Source organism: Pavona decussata, unplaced genomic scaffold (assembly GCF_977016875.1).
Source record: "Pavona decussata unplaced genomic scaffold, jaPavDecu1.1 SCAFFOLD_249, whole genome shotgun sequence".
In the NCBI taxonomy this organism is placed as follows: domain Eukaryota; kingdom Metazoa; phylum Cnidaria; class Anthozoa; order Scleractinia; family Agariciidae; genus Pavona; species Pavona decussata.
This window is the reverse complement of record NW_028145653.1, coordinates 51655-68750: the sequence shown is the minus strand read 5'-3', so window position 1 is coordinate 68750 and position 17096 is coordinate 51655. Positions and strand designations below refer to the sequence as shown.

Genomic DNA, 17096 nt, shown 5'->3' with positions numbered 1-17096 from the left:
TTAAACGAAAACATGAACGAAGAAAAACAAATAAAGGTGAACATAACAATATTATAGAAAACAAGATCATCAAGTGTCTTACCTGGAATGAGTTTAGTTCGCAAGCCTCTCTAGTTAATTTATAAGGCTTGGACACCGATAAATTTGAGGCAGGTGGCGCGGCCGGGAAGGGAAGAGGGGGGGGGGGGGGGGGAGAGCTTTTGATATTCTTCGATATCTTTGCGATCTATTTGAGGGGTTAATATTGTAAGAAGAAGCTCCCTTTTCCATAGGCTTTAACGTTGTTTCTGTCCGCCTCTTCAAGGTTTCTATCTATAGTTCCTACTAATGGAATAATGTTTCAGTACTTTCTTTATAGTGGTGCTTCATTCACCAGTTGAACCTTCCCTACAGCTCATCTCTTTTTGAGCTGAGTCTGAACATTTTCAACCTTCAAGGGATTTTTGGTTGTCCTGTTATCCCTAATAAGAAAATAGGTGGGTTGACACTATTGCCATTAGACGTAGGAGACTATATTGCCATTTACCAATCTAAAGATTTGTAATTAAAATTCGGATTATAATTAAGTTCGAATATTTTTCTGTTTAGATTGCCGTTTATTTGGGAAAAGAACATATATTGTGAAAGTCTTTAAAACACACTGACAAAGAAAATGATGCTTTCTGCTGAAAAATCAATAGCATACAATATTCAATTCAAATAACGTGGGAAAGAAAGTTAGGGTTAGATGACAGGCTTTTCATTCCGAAATAAAAAAAAAATACATTTGAAAGAGATGATTTGTAAATTTAAATACTTACCAAGATGAAAACAAAATACATTCTTGAGTTGAAAAGGAGGTTAAATTCTTACAAACACAGGTTTGCCGACGACTGCAAAAGCACCTCGAAAGGTGCAGTTAAGTTTAATGTGGACCGTAAGAGAATTCATGAGTGGTGACGCAAACAAAGTGAATTGCAGGCTACAAATAGCAAGAAAAAACGTCTTGAAAGTGGAGGTAGAAAGCCACTCGATGTTCACCCGGAAGCAGACCTTTCAGAGTGGTTGCACCAACGAGATGAACTGGCCTTCTAGTTAAAAGGATAATAATTGGGTACAAAGCGCGCGCTATTCATGAGCAATAATGCAGGACGGCACAAGCTTGTCCGTCTTTTGTTGTAAGTAATGGGTGAGTCTAAAAGTTTATGGACAGGAACGGACTGTCCGTGAGGCGCAGAACGACTGAATCACAGAAAGACCAGGGAAAACTCATTGACAAGTTCATCCCCTATATTTTATAAGCAAGAAGAAAGCACAGCAGCGACAGTGATATTAGGGACTTTAAAAAACCACAACGGCAACGCCAACGAAAACGTCGCTTGAAAATATAAGTTCGCGTTTATACTTGTACTACTTTGCGATTATTCCAATTTGTTCAATTTGCACAATGTGGCCGAACTATCCAGTAACAGAACAGGTGGAAACGGCGTTCAAGTTGAAGACAGAGATTAAAAAAATTACCGCATGTGCTCACGTTCTCTACAAAACTTTGAATTTGGTTATTTCACATTGTTGTTTGGCCGAGCAAGGTGAAGAAATGGGCCAAAACTTATAACGCACGCGCAGGGCCTTTGTTTTTCTCATTATATCCTATTGTTTTGTGACGTTCTTGTTGCCGTCGCCGTAGTAGCTTCTTAAACTCCCTATTATTTCCAGTAATATACTGTTGATATCGTCGGTGAGAAATCCAGTACACTACTAAAAAACAATTGGTCACGAGAACACTAAAGTCTCCGTTTGTTTGGTAGCGAAGGCATCTGATTTCTTTATTTCAAGGGGGTAAATGCCAGGGTTTTGGGTCAAAAATTTTGAAGTCGCCATTTTTCACTCGTTTATGTCCCTGGGGATCTCGGCATGTCGAAAAACACCATTGATAATAATTTTTAAGTGCAAATGGTGCCCTGACAAAGAATTTTCTGTTTCACTCTCATCCTGACTTCATCTTTCAGTTGTGGGCTATTTCTTTGTCCCTGCTCCCTTAGGAGACCTAAAGAGTGTGTCAGGGGGCGTTTACGGACACACTGATTCTATTGGGAGCTTTATAAAGAATGTTTGTCGGGGGTCGACAAATCGATCTTTTTCCAAGGGGTAAGTCCAGGGTTTTGGGTCAAAAATGACCAAATTTTTGAAGTCGCCATTTTTCACTCGTTTATGTCCCTGGGGATCTCGGCATGTCGAAAAACACCATTGATAATAATTTTTAAGTGCAAATCTCGCCCTGACAAAGACTTTTCTGTTTCACCCTCACCTTGACTTCATCTTTTGGGGCTATTTCTCTGTGCCTGCTCCCTTGGAAGGCCATACGGACACACTTTTTCCATTGGAAGCTTTTTAAAGAATATTTGAGGTGGGTCCAAAAATCGAATTTTTTTTACTTCAAGGGGTCAGTCCAGGGTTTTGGGTCAAAATTACCAAATTTTGAAATAATTTTAAAGTACAAATGACGCTCGGCCCTCAAAAAGTGCCGGAATAAATTTGACTGCCTGGACTTGCCCCGTTTTTTTTTTTCACCCCCGAAAAATATTCTTTAAAAAGCTTTCAATCGAATCAGTGTTTCCGGGGTATTCTTCAATTAATTACGGTGCAGATATTGTACTGTTTATTTATTGGAAATATAGAGTCAATTCCAATTTTGTATAAACTTGGGATAAACTTATTTATTCACCTCATCTTGACGATGTGTGGTGTATTTGCTACGAACTTCCATTCCTCATGCTAATTAAATGCACGTTTTACAGGTTGCCGTTGCCATGGATACCTTAACAGGCATCACCTTTGTAGTATCGATGAATGTGTTAATTGCCTACAATTCTGGACATTTCACTGACATCGATTTTGAGAATTTTGACAAAAATCCAACACTTTCCTTTTCTGCTTGCACTGGAAGTATTGGATATCATAGAACGGGTTTCTGTGGCCAGAGTTAAGGAGGGGTATCGAATGGTCTTTGCGAGCATTTGCGAGCATGCGAGCAGTTGTCAAATTTTTCTTGCGAGCAGCGAGCACTTTAGAAAAATACAGATGGCGAGCAGCGAGTTTCGCGCCAAGTAATAGCTAATAATCTGGCTGACACCTCCAAAACAGAACAATAGTTACAGGCTGAACTGTTGAAGAAAGACTGAAGCCAGAGGTAAGGATGTTTCAACCTTTGTGTTTTAACCATATCATAACTGATTTATCGTTTAGATACGTATAAAAAATAAATACAAAGGAGGATTAACGAAATTTCGAGCAATTGAGCACATGTTAACGAGAATGCGAGCACGCGAGCAGTTGCAAAAATTTTGCGAGCACGAGCAGGCGAGCACCCGTGTAATTTTTGCGAGCAGTTCGAGCAAAGGCCAAATTTTGCGAGCACTTTTAAATTAAATGGGACCATTCAATACCCCTTTAAGTAGGGGGCTGGGTGGGGTCCTAGGTAAAAGTGTATACCGGTACTCTACAGAAAGGCCCATGGGAGTAACTTGATCTGACAGAGGTTAAGCAAATACCGTGCCTTCGTTTGGCCCGGCTAGAAGTTGGCGCATCAAACAAGTTCATTTGTACTTTTACTTTTATGGCTGCAAAAGATTTTTAAAGTAAGAAGGCCGGGGATTCTGAGTGGCTGTAACAGTGGCTCGCTACATCATGAGTTTCTGTTACACTTCCGCACTTTGTCAGAAAATTAAGTCCACACAACTCCAAGCCTGTTTGGTGATTTGTGTTGCTCATATCCGACCATAGACCCTGTCGATCTTGCAGGGATTCTTGCTTTTTTATTCATTTATTCAATTAATTCCACCCCAAGGCAAGGAATTATAGTTAGGTTGAGATTGGTAAAAAAAAAAAAAAAAAAACCTTCATCTTTTGATTGACTTTTAAAAAAATAAAGCTGGGAAATCAAAAACTTCCGCTCCCAAGTTCGTAGATAGACACGCAGCTTCCTATCCCCCCCCCCAGCATGCAGTGTACAAATACCCCCACCCCTCCCTCCTGGTGACCTTATGCCTCATTTGAATTGCAAACTTTTAGCACATGGCGGGAAGGCGGCTTTTCTTCCAGCTTTTAAATCTCTTCTTGTTTCCCTGTATCGTTGTTAATCCTTACTGAAGTCGTCATAACCGATAATAAAACCTTGGTAGACTACAGAACTGGCAAAACTCAAGCCACGAAAAGTAAGCGGCGCCGAAGCAAGCAACCGTGCAGTGTTCACAGTTCGAAGGTGACAAGATTGGAAACGAAATTCTACTGCTAGCAACCTCCTTCCACTGCAGGTAATTTAAAAAATAATGTTTTGTCCCTTCGCTAAGATTATCTATTAAACCATTTTGCAATACAAGTCCATACTGGGCAGATAAAGCTTATGGCTTGGTCAAGTATCGGTTGGGCTCGCTGGTTTTTTAACGAGTTGTACATCATTGCATACTAGAGCAAAATATTCTTGTTTTTGGAAGATGGTTAGTATGGCAGTGTTTAGTTTATACTTAATATATGAGGCTGTACGAAAGTCTTTCCCTTCTTGCTGCAGCTTCGTCATAATCCACATGTACATAAAAATATTATGTTTGAATCAGAAGATGAATAATATTCTGCCATAGCATAACCTCATTAGGAACCATAGGAACCTGGGCCGGGTTGTTCGAAAGCCGATTAACGCTAATCCACGATTAGAAGTTAATCGGCGCTTTTCATCGCGCTCGTTAAAAATGGTTTTAAAGACTAATTTCAAGCTAAAGGTAAAGAAAAGTCTAAGTAAAATCTGAGGGCCAAAAATCTTTTCGAAGAATCTTTGTTGATTAGCAGTTACACTCGAGTCAAAGTTTGCGTTAATCCAGGATTAGCTTAATCGGGCTTTGAACAACTGGGCCCTGGTGTATAATTCCGTTAAAGTGTTACTACTACAGTCAAACCTCTTTATTACGGACACCAAGGGGACAGGAATAAGTGTCCGTATTATAGAGGTGTCCGTTTTAGAGAGGTAGGCTTTATATGGATTTCCATCTCTCGGGGACCAAGTGAACTGTCCGTAATAGAGAGGTGTCCGTATTATAGAGGTGTCCGTAAGGAGAGGTTCCACTGTATGAAAATTATTTGCATAAAATGAGGACTTATATACAGAGTGTGGACTATGGACTGGGTATAAAAGATGTACTGAGGTATAAAACACAAACTATGCGGACTGCAGGCTCATATGCGGACTGCAGGCTCATACTGGGTATAGTATAGTAAGATGTACATGTAAAGTAGTTATATCGGGGTAAATAATCCATCATGTTTTTATTACACTAGGACAAACACTAAACACAGTGGACAGAAACTTCAGTGGAACTACAATGGGAAGAACAAGAGTTTTCTGAGTTTTTACCATAGGTAAGTTTTTCTGTTGATTTCCTTGTTTTAGATGGTAACAATTGAAAGTAAGTTGCAAGCCATTACTCTGGGAAGGAAAATTCTTTGGCAATTCAGACAAAAATGATGATGGTTGTGGTGAAGATGAAGGTGATGATGTTGTGAAAGGTGATCCTGCAGCAGCTGAACACCAGATGTTAACATAGTTTTAATTTCAGGACAAGGTAAAGTGCAACTGTTTAAGCTTCAGATGGGAAATGCTAATTATGGAAACAATACTGAAGAGGACCATTTCATCATCAGTAAATTAAAAGGTGAGTTTTCAGTTTTGAAACACTTTGATGTTAAAACTGGCAATCTCATTTTTTTTTTCTCTCCTTGCACTGACAGACAGAAACTCTCCTCTTTCTAGTCTTGTTTACAATAATTCACTGATTGAAGCCTTAAGCATGAAATTTTAACTGACATTTCTAAAGGAGACTATATTTTTTGCAACCTAATTTTGGAATACAGTGGTTGGCATGCACAAATTAACTGTACTACCCTGAGTGTTTCAGGTAACTTTCAGGGAGTCAGTCGATCAGCACGGATAAAATTCCCTAACAACTTTCCTGTGGAAATCACTAAATTTTATCATTGAAGCTCATTTCCTCTTTAAACCTAAACTCAAGCGTGTGCTTATGCAGTACCACCTTAGTTTACTAGACATGCAATTTACTTGTGCATAAGTGACAAATATTTTTAACATCCCTTGCAAATTCTTTTTCTCTTGTCAACTTTCTAGGTACATGTATTATCAAGATAAAAAGAGATGGTATTTACAGCCAGACTGTAGATGTACATCTGAGATGTGGACCAGATTCGAATTGATTACTTCCCTGTTACAATCAGATTAGTTAAGGAGTATTATGAGATCTCTCTGACAGACAGTCGCTGTCCTGGCCATTGTGAGAGCCCTTATCTTCATCCCTCTCAGTTGGAAACATCTCTTTTCAAGGTGAACAGTCCAAGGTACAGTAGTTAAGGGGTATCTTAGACCATTACATACATGTGGTATTCCAAAGTGGCTCAGTAGCGTAGAGTAGACGTAATCCACTGTATGGAAAAAGATAGTGGATGTACATTTTACCACAATACCTTGCGAGCCTTACACAAGCCAATAAGCCTTACACAAGCCAATTAGCACATTCCGGGATACGCTTTTATTTCAAATCACTGTGGTTCTAAATCTGGCGGCGGAACGGGTCTTTATTTGCAAGATAATCTTGACTACAAAATTTGTGCAGACCGTATTGTCTCTGATCCAGCTGATGTGATTGAATTGTTGTTTGTAGAAATTTCAGTCCCCCATGGGAAAAAATATTATAGTAGGTGTCATCTATCGCCCTCCAAATCATCACCTAACCGGCTTCATGGAAAAATTCACTGACATCCTCTCAAAAATCTCTAGAAGTGACAAGTGCTTCTACCTCACCGGCGACTTTAATTTGGACCTCCTGCGATACGCCGACCACGATCCTACTCAAGAATTTGTTGATTGTCTGTTTTCGCAAATGTTTGTTCCTCAGTAATCAACAGACCAACTCGTATTACTGCACACTCGGCCACTTTAATTGACAACATATTCACAAATCATTTCTCACCTAGAGTTTTAAAAGGCATTGTCATAAGTGACATATCCGATCATTTACCAGTATTTGCCTATGTCTCTGATGACTCTTTTATTCATGTTCATAAAAGAATTGGCAACCGACCTCTGAGAAACTTCTCTACGGCAAATTTAAATAATTTCAAAACTCTCCTCTCTCAAGTCGATTGGACTGAACTTCTACATGATAAAGACCCCAATGATTCTTGCAATAAATTCTTGTCTGAATATTCGTGGCTTTATAATTTATGTTTCCCATTGAAGCCTCATAAAGTTAAGAATTGTAAAAGGCTTAATTCCCCATGGATAACCAAATCTTTATTAGCTTCTGTTCGAAAGAAAGCCTTATTTTTTTGCAAATTTTGTCCCTGTACATGTTAACAACATTGTGTACACTAGATTTGAAGTTTATAGATCTTTTCTGTGCCCATTTTTGAAGTTTTTGTACATGTATGCTAAGAATTATGGGTTACAGCTGTAGTGTACCAGTCACCATCTTTTTCCATACAGTGGATTGCAGCACCTTCACACTACAAACCTTAGGTTTGCAAACTTTGTTTTCTGAAAGATTGGTCAGTGTGGATGTTTAAAAAATGTTGATACAGAAATAGAATTACATGTAGTCCCTAAATTTTGCCAACCTTTTCTGACTTTCAGAAGTTGACAAATTTGTATTTGAGGAGTGAGCGACTGTTGCATGTACAGTTGCATGCTTTACTTTAAACATCAGAGAGAAGGATTTGGAAACAATTGGCATTAACTCGGAGATTGTAGAGGTTTGTAGTGTGAAAGTACAGGTTTCCGTAGCCTCTAGAGTTTGCCATCAACTTCCAGCACTTATACTTTGATGGATCAATACTACCACTCTTATGAGTTGATACAACTATAATACTATCAAACAAACACATAATTGTTGGTGAACAAGTTGTAAAACTTTAATGTTTTCATGACTTTGTAGGTTACCATAGCAACAATGGCCCTAAATTGTGCTGTAATTCATTATAACTTGAAAATGAGGATGCTGCCCACAGTTTTTTACTATCAAATGACAATCAGCATGTCAAGATGGAACATTTTGCGAAGTTAAAAAAAATAAATAAATAATAAACTGGGAGGGGTTCCTAGGCATCTTAAATTTTCAATAAATTAAAAGTTGGTCAATTTTGAATCTTTCTTACAAATTTTTTTTCGAATTTTGCAAACAGTTGCACCTGAGCTACTGTAGCTTCCCATGCAGTCATTTTTAGGGGACTCATATTACCTCCTCCCCACAAATGCCTGCTTAACGAAGCGCCAAATTCCTTTCCTCTGCTAAGCCAATCACAGCGAACCTTCTAAAATCTCGAAGGTTGACCTTGACCTCACTACACCTTGCACAGGAATGTTGATAAACATCATGGCGGAGACAGAACTTGAGTGAGCGTTGAAAATTTCTCATTTAAAATTGCCCATCAGCTGACTGCAATCAAAGAATTTGTGAGAGCAAATAGCAACATTTTTGGCAATTTGCCGACTGGTTATGGAAAGTTGCTTATTTATCAAGCTTTGCCTTTAATTTTGTCAATGTGGAGAAAACTGAAATATAACCCAATATGTGGGTAAACTTTAAAGATTTTGCAGCTAAAACTTAATTGCTTTGTTGTTGCGATTTGTCCAGGGATATGTGTAACATTTCACCCCACTTGATCGGCTCTTTGTCCTTAAACTCCCTGTTTAATGGACTGATAAAAACTGCAGATCTTCTACATTCTTTTTTGCTTTCTCAAATGGAGCAAGTCTATTGAAGCACTTCATACAAACAAACAAATCTGCTCCAGAGCTTCTGCACCTGTAAGAGGTGATATCTTCACTGACTGTCAACTTGGTCAGGCAAGGAAGATTGACTACACTTTCCCAAAGATTTTGAATCTCTCAGCAAATAACGGTGTAAAAACATCAAACAAGAAGCACTTGTTTTCACTCTTGATAATTTTTTGGTGTTTCAGCCATGACTAGCCATTCCAGAAGTGAAAAAAAAAAAAATCCAACTTCACAGCTCCTGCATTTCTCAAGACTGTACAAAGCTCGCGGGAAATGTAAACACCCTTTGAAACCAGAAATTTGATTTGACATCATTAGACAATACCCGCTCAGTGGTGATTGGTTAGGGTGTGTCGGGAGTAAAACAATGGGAAAGGAATGTGGCGTTTGGTTGAACAGGCGTTTGTGGGGAGGTAATACGAGTCCCCTAAAATGACTACATGGGAGGCTTTACCTGAGCATGCCATTTACATAATTTCCATAATAAAAAATAGGAGCACCAAGTTGTTTTTTAGTCACATTCACTTGAGGCTAAGTTCAGGGCAGTTTTTAGCAGGTTTTATTGCTGCTATTGTAACTAATAAAGTCAACAAAACAATTAAATAAGTTTTTCTTGAATAATAAGGCATTTGTTTGGTAACATTAAATTATTATAGTATCCTCTGATCAAAGGTGGTAATGATTGATCAAATTATAATTGAGGGAAGTGCTGGAAACCTTTGTGAGCCACCTTAAGTTTGCCGTATTAAGGTGGAAAAAATGTTAGAATGGATAAATGTTACTGTGCCTTTCAATGACATACAAACTCTGAAATTCAAAACCTAACTAATGATTTGTGTATCATAATTATTACTGGAACAGCAAAAAATACAGAAACTGACAGTGGATCAAAATCTGCTTATCACAGTGTATGAACATGACCTTAATGCATCAGTCAATTTCAGCAGTGACCCCTCCCCTCCCCCACGCATTAGTGGGGCATTTTTCAACATTGCCCATGGATCCCGGGGGCCAGGCATTAAACTAGTCTATCCCTGGGGATTCAACAGCCTCATGATTTTCACCTTACAATACTGTTGCTTCATTTCAATGATAAGTTCATCAGCAAGACAATAAATTCTTGTAATTTCTTGATTTACTACATCAGAGGAGGACAAAAATGAGTACGTCGCATTTACCCTTAAGGTTGCTGATTTTTTAATTGCTTTGGACAAATATTTTTCTTTTTAATGCCTGCTAGTATGACAATCAGGATGAATATCATGTTATCAATTTTTCAAAATGAGCATCAAATCCTTTTTAAATTTGATGGCAACTGGGCCATTCAAGGACATTTGACCCAAAGGTTGTTTTCATGTTCTAATAAAACAGATGCGCAATTACATATAAGCAACGTTTTAAAGCCAAAATCTCGTTGCAGAGAAATATCAGTTATATCCTATGGTGAACCCAATTCTGTTTTAGGCTTGAGATTGTTCTTAATGTTAAAAGGTTTCAAAAAATTAATAGAGCTTGCAGAAACTAAACATGTCATTGAATTTTCGTGACTCCATCTTTTTAGTTTGATATGTGAATCTGTCAAACCTTTTTAATTAATAATTCATGGAAAACCAGAAAAGACTTGGGCTCAAATTCTTTTTTATGTACAGTATTTTCGCAAAAGAAAGACAATTGAACTATAGCCTATCTGTAAACAAAGTATGAGTGAAATCAATTTTTTTGACTTGTCCACCAAAATTAATTGGGTAGTTGATTTTTGTGGAAAGCCGCTGTTAAAGCGGCTTATTGTCAGACGTTGAGTGTTTTTGGTCAGAACTGCACTGAAACTGAAATCTCAAATTGAAACTGTTCACTAAATCTTCTAGGATGCCGAGAGGAAGATATCTTGTTATTTTCTCGATAGAAGAAAATACAATCAGTTTTTGATTTTTTGTAAGCCACGAAGGAAGAGTACAGGACTGAGAACATTGTCAGGGGTTGTTCATTTATCTACCCTAAGCATTTGACAGCCTGATGATTTTCTCCTCACAGTACCGTTGCTTCATTTCAGTGATCAGTTCACTATCAGAGACAAAAGAAATTCTTGAGGTTAAGGAGGATAAATGAGATGATAGTTCCACAGAATGAATTGTCTCTGCTGCATTACTGGGAAATAGGACTTAAATTCGAGGCTTAGTTTGGCATGAATAAGCTTCATTAGAACAAGGGTTAGCCCTGAAACTAAGAAATCAATGTCTCTTTAAACTGCACCGTGGAACATTTGACCAGCTTGTTTGACCCCACCATGGGGCATTTGGCAGTTTATTTTCAAACAATGTTAATCAGAATTGACATAGTCAGGGAATTTCTAGATATCAAGTCAGGGAAATACCAAATTCTACCTCAAAGTAAGTGAAAAGTCGAAAAATTTGTTTGGCCAGACACCAGGTTTGGGAAAGGGTTTCCTCGTTGACTAAGGTAATGTTATTACAAAAGATATTTACAAAGGGATTCTGTGGCTTCATCACTGACATTATTGGCAAGGAAGTTAGAGAGATTTAGAATTTCATTTACGTCAAATGGCAGAAATGATCATGTGACTGTGTTTACCCTATATTTACCATGCATTGTTTTCAGTTTTGTGGTAGAATTGAGTAGTTTCGCATTATTCTCACCTACTGTATGTACTAACTTTATCAAGAAAACAAATTATGTGAATCTCATGTGTTTGCCATTTGTTGTTAATGCGGTTCTAAATCCCTCCATTATCTTCTGTGTACTTTCAAAACTGGTTTATGGCCTGTGAAATTTCAGAGATACGTCAGGGAAATGTTATTGTGATAAGTAACAACCCCGTAATGCCCTGGGGTGGGGTGGGGTGGGGTGGGGTGGGCACTGTTGGAATTGACTGATGCATTAGACCCATAATTTCAGCAAACATACTTTCAATAATTATTGTTTTCTAAGAGGTCTGCTTCACTGATTCACGGCAGTAAAAAAGTTGGTTGAATCTTGAATTTCAGAGTCTGCATGTTATTGAAATATGCAGTAAGGTGAAGCATGCTGGTCTTCCCAAAGAAATAGCTGTAGCTGGTGAAAAAGAGAACTCTGTTAAGGACAGTGCCTACTGATACAAAAGTATTTTTGCGCGGTTTATGACTATGTGGAAAAAGCAGATCTTAGCAAGGGCTATTGAAATCCAAAAAGAAAGTAGGGGGGGGGGGGGGGGGTAACCATGCATTTTTGGAGATAAATAAGCAACAATTATTCTAAAAAGTAGTAAAATACAAAGCAATGTATGACGTTATTTTTTTAATCGAAGCTTTATTATCTCTGAAAAATGTATAGTTACCCCCGATTTTCTTTTTGTTTACCGAAAGCATTTGCTAATTTTTGCTTTCTCCACATAGTTTTAAAAGTTATGCGCAAAAATATCCCGGTATTAGTAGGTACCATGCGCAGTAACAAAAGTAGGCACCGTCCTTAATACTATACACTGTGGGTTTTGGACTATTTTTTATCATTATACTGTACACTCTGATTTTTGGCCTGATTTTCATAATACAGCTGTTATACTACAAACTCGAATTTTAGGCCTAATTTTTCTCCTAATTCTATATATTCCTGACCAGTGTTCCTCCTAATTAACCTAATACCGTATACTCTACGTTTCGGCCTTGTATTCATCCTTACATTATACACTGCACCCTCTGATATTTGGTCTAACTTTAATCCTTATTCAATACGTTGGTTTTTTGTCTAATTTTCATCCTAACACTATACACTCTGGTTTTGGCCTAATTTTCATTCTAATACTAAACACTCTTGTTTTTGGCCTAATTTCTATCCTAATACTAATTTTTTGGGGCTTATTGTCATCCTAATACTGTCCACTATGGGTTTGGTTTCATTTTATCCTATAACAATTAGGATCTTGTGTCTTATAGGGGGCCTCGATCGATGGTAACGGTCGATATGGCGGTCGACACACGGTCGACTCACGGTCGATATCTCGGTCGATGTATCCACTGAGTATCGGTCGATTGTCGGTCGAGTAACGGACGAGTGTCGGTCGAGCATCGGCTGCTATATAGGCGACGTATCGACCGATCATTGGATCACCTTCGGTCGAGAGATCGACCGACAGTCGGTCGCGACAGCATCGGCAGAGTGTCGGCAATATATCGGTGAACCGTCGGTCAAGTATCGGTAAAGTATCGGTCGATGCATCGGCCGATACTCGGTCCACACGAAAAAGGAACAAGGATTTTGCTTTGTTTTAAACCGGTTAAACCAGGACACTACAGTGTAATACGCTGGCATATTTTTGCGCTTTCTCTTGACCAAATGTGGTAAAATGATGCAATAGTGGAAGAATCAAATGAGATAACGACAGACTATCGACCGACTATCGGTCGTTATTAATATGACGACCGATATGGCGGTGCACTATGTACATGAATGTCGATCGAGATAAGGAAGAAGTGTCGAAAAAACATATTGATAGAATATTGACCGATATATCGGCCGATACTATCGGCCAGTAAGCGGTGAAATATCGATGAAGTATCGGTGATGTGTCGGTGAAGTGTCGGTGTATTGCTATCTATATCGGCCGACAGCCACCTCGGTCGATACGACAACTGCCATAGCGGTACAACATCGACCGAGTGATCCCCAATTATCAACCGAGTGTCGACCGAGTAGCGACCGAGGCTCGACCGAGATATCAACCGTCAGTCGACCGTGAGTCGACCGACATATCGACCGTTACCATCGATCGAGGCCCCCTATAAGACACAAGATCCAACAATTATTCTATGGCTCTTGGACTAATTTTCATCCTAATACTGTACACTTTGAGTTTTGACCTAATTTTCACCCTATTACCAAACACTCTTTTTTTGGCCTTATTTCCATCCTAATACTACTTTTTTGGGCTAATTTTCATCCTAATACTGTACACTATGGGTTTTGGTTTCATTTCATCCTAATACTATACACTATGGCTCTTGAGTTTTGACCTAATTTTCACCCTAATACTATACACTCTAGTTTTTCGCCTAGTTTTCATCTCGATACCATACTATAGTTTTCGGCCTAATTTTCATCTTAATACTTTTCACTTTGGTTTCTGATCTAATTTTCATTCTAATACTATAAAGTTTGTTTATTTGAACTAATTTTTACCTTTATACTATATACGCTCTGGTTTTTTGCCTAATTTTCATCTTAATACTTTACACTCGACTGGTTCTCAGGCTTATTTCCATCCTAATGCTATAAATGCTAGTTCTCAGCCTAATGTTGATCGTATTACTGTAACCTCTGGTTTTTTGCCTAATTTTCACCCTGGCTATTACTATAAACTCTGGTTTTGGGGTTAAATTCCATCCCAATACTATACACACTAGCTTTTGGGCTAATTGTCATCCTAATACTAATAACTATCACTATGGTTTTTCAACTAACTTTCATCCTAAAACTATACACTCTGATTTTGGCCTAAAATGTTTCATCCTCATACTATACACTATGGTTTTTGGTCTTATTTTCATCTTAATACTTTTTACACTCCTGGCCCCAGTTGTTCAAAGGCCGGATAACTTTATCCGCTGGATAAGGTACTATACGGGGTCTAAAATTTACTTCACGTTAAACGTTGTCCAAGGTTTTCGTACACTCCTAAACTAGACTGTGGTTAGAGTGTGCATATTTGCTTGTACACGATGAAATACTGAAATCTTTGCACAGATTGAAACTGTCGGATAGTGACTTATCCACCGGATAAAGTTATCCGGCCTTTGAACAACTGGGGCCTGATTTTTGACCTAATTTTCATCCTAACACTACACACTCTAGTTTTTGGCCTAATTTCCATCCTAATAGTATACACTCTAGTCTTTGGCATAATTGTCATCCTAATACTATAGACTATGGTTTGGGCCGAATTTTTGCCCTAATGCAAGCACTGTGTTTTAGCCTAAACTTCTTCCTAATACTATACACTCTAGTCTTTGGCCTAGTTTTCATCCCAATCGTATAGACTCAATTTTCGCCCTAATACAAGCCCTGGTCCCAGTTGTTCAAAGAGCGGATAACTTTATCCACTGGATAAGTCGCTATCCAGCGGAGCAAATATACTCCAACCAACGCTTCTGGCAAGTTTTCCACGCAATCCCATACTTAAATCTGACATATGCTTCTACTCTATTTACAGATTTTAGGATTATCAGGAAAATACTGCACACATTTTAACTGCCGGATAGCAACCTATCCAGTGGATAAAATTATCCGTTCTTTGAACAACTGGGGCCTGGTTTGTAGCCTAATCTTCATCCTAATACTATACACTCTAGTCTTTGGCCTAGTTTTCATCCTAATGGAGTAGACTCTGGATTTTGCCTTTATTTCTATGGCAATACTATAGACTCTTGAGTTTGGCTAATTTCCATGGTAATACTATAGACTATGGATTATGGCCTAATTTTCATCCTTATACTATAGACTATGGATTTTGGCCTAATTTTCATCCTAATACTATGGACTATGGATTTTGGCCTAATTTTCATCCTAATACTATAGACTATGGATTTTGGTCTAATTTCTTTAGCATTAGGATGAAAAGTAGGCCAAAATCTAAAGTCTATAGTATTAGGATGAAAATTAGGCCAAAATGCATAGTCTATAGCATTATGATGAAAATTAGGCCAAAATCTATAGTCTATAGCATTACGATGAAAATTAGGCCACAATCCATAGTTTATAGCGTTAGGATAAAAAGTAGGCCAAAATCCAGTCTATAGTATTACCATGAAAATTAGGCCAAGAAATAAGGTCTATAGCATTAGGATGAAAAATAGGCCAAGTTCATAGTCTATAGTGTTAGGATGAAAGTCAGGCCAAAATTCATAGTCTATAGCATTACGATGAAAAATTAGGCCAAAAAATAAGGTCTATAGCATTAGGATGAAAAGTAGGCCAAAATCCATAGTCTATAGCATTAGGATGAAAAGTAGGCCAAAATCCATAGTCTATAGTATTAGGATGAAACTCAGGCCAAAATCTATAGTCTATAGCATTACAATGAAAATAAGGCAAAAATCCATAGTCTATAGCATTAGGATGAAAAATAGGCCAAAATCCATAGTCTATAGTGTTAGGATGAAAGTTAGGCCGAAATCCATAGTCTATAGCATTACGATGAAAATTAGGCCAAAATCCATAGTCTATAGTATTAGGATGACAATTAGGCCATAATTCATAGTCTTGTGTGTAGTTTTAGGATGGAAATTAGTCCAAAAACCAATGAAAATAAGCCTAAGAAACTGAGTGTATAGTATTAGGATGGAAATTGGCAGAAAAACAGAGTGTACAGTAATAGGATGAAAATAAGTGTAAGAACCATAGTATATAGTATTAGGATGACAATTAGCCCAAAAACTAGTGTGATATAGTACTATGATGAAAACTAGGCCGAAAACTAAAGTGTATAGTATTAGGTTAGAGGTTAGGCTGAAAACTAGAGTGTACAGTATTAGGATGAAGATAAGGCCAAACAACAGTGTATAGTATTAGGATTAAAAACACTTAGGATTAAAAACACTGGTTTTTGGTCTACTTTTTTATCCTAATACTTTTCACTCTTGTTTTAAGTGTAATTCTCACCCTAATGCTACAGTGTATACACTATTCTAAAAAGCTTTTAACTATTTTTTATCCTATTACTATTCCTTCTGCTTTTTGGCCCAGTTTTCATCTTAATACTACAGACTCGACTTTTTGGCCTAATTTTTATCCAAAATCTATACACTATGGTTTTAGACTAATTTTTCATCCTAATATTATACACTTTAATTTTGGACCATTTTTTTATCTAGAACATTTTGTGTTAGTAATAGACCTTTATCACTCGGCAGCCATGTTGAGTCTAAAGAGCTTGGTTTTTGCGCAGCAATCCTCGCCTAGACCTGAATTCAGTGTGAGGCTCGCCGTGCAGAAACATATCTTTTTATTCTCCTTAGACTCAACATGGCCGCTGTGTGATAAAAGTCTATTGAATGGCTAAGAACATAACAGTGTAATGTCGAATTTTGTCTGAAGAAAATTGTTACCTATTTTGCTGTCAATAAAAATTGCATTGCTGGGTCAGATCTTAAATAATGAATGTAAAAAATATCAAAAAATCAAATAAACGTTGAAATACATTAAGAGCAAAATAAATGCATACATCAACAATATTTATAATGCAAGCTGACATCATGTTATTAATTATGCATGCATGACGTCATCTCATTAATAT

General features: G+C 37.7%; 3 long non-coding RNA genes across 3 annotated transcripts; 2 read left to right on the top strand and 1 right to left on the bottom strand.

Annotated features, from left to right (window-relative positions):
* Nucleotides 1-4046: 4046 nt before the first annotated feature.
* Nucleotides 4047-6535, top strand: LOC146457020 (uncharacterized). The gene is made up of 4 exons (XR_014858623.1): nucleotides 4047-4292; nucleotides 5308-5388; nucleotides 5586-5681; nucleotides 6152-6535. It is a non-coding gene; the product is annotated as an uncharacterized LOC146457020 (long non-coding RNA).
* A 5563-nt stretch (nucleotides 6536-12098) lies between these two features.
* LOC146457019 (uncharacterized) lies at nucleotides 12099-15754 on the bottom strand. The gene is made up of 3 exons (XR_014858635.1): nucleotides 14614-15754; nucleotides 13761-14371; nucleotides 12099-12687 (listed from the first exon to the last, which is right to left on the bottom strand). It is a non-coding gene; the product is annotated as an uncharacterized LOC146457019 (long non-coding RNA).
* Nucleotides 15514-16939, top strand: LOC146457018 (uncharacterized). Its single transcript, XR_014858636.1, has 2 exons — nucleotides 15514-15631; nucleotides 15749-16939. It is a non-coding gene; the product is annotated as an uncharacterized LOC146457018 (long non-coding RNA).
* Nucleotides 16940-17096: the final 157 nt, after the last annotated feature.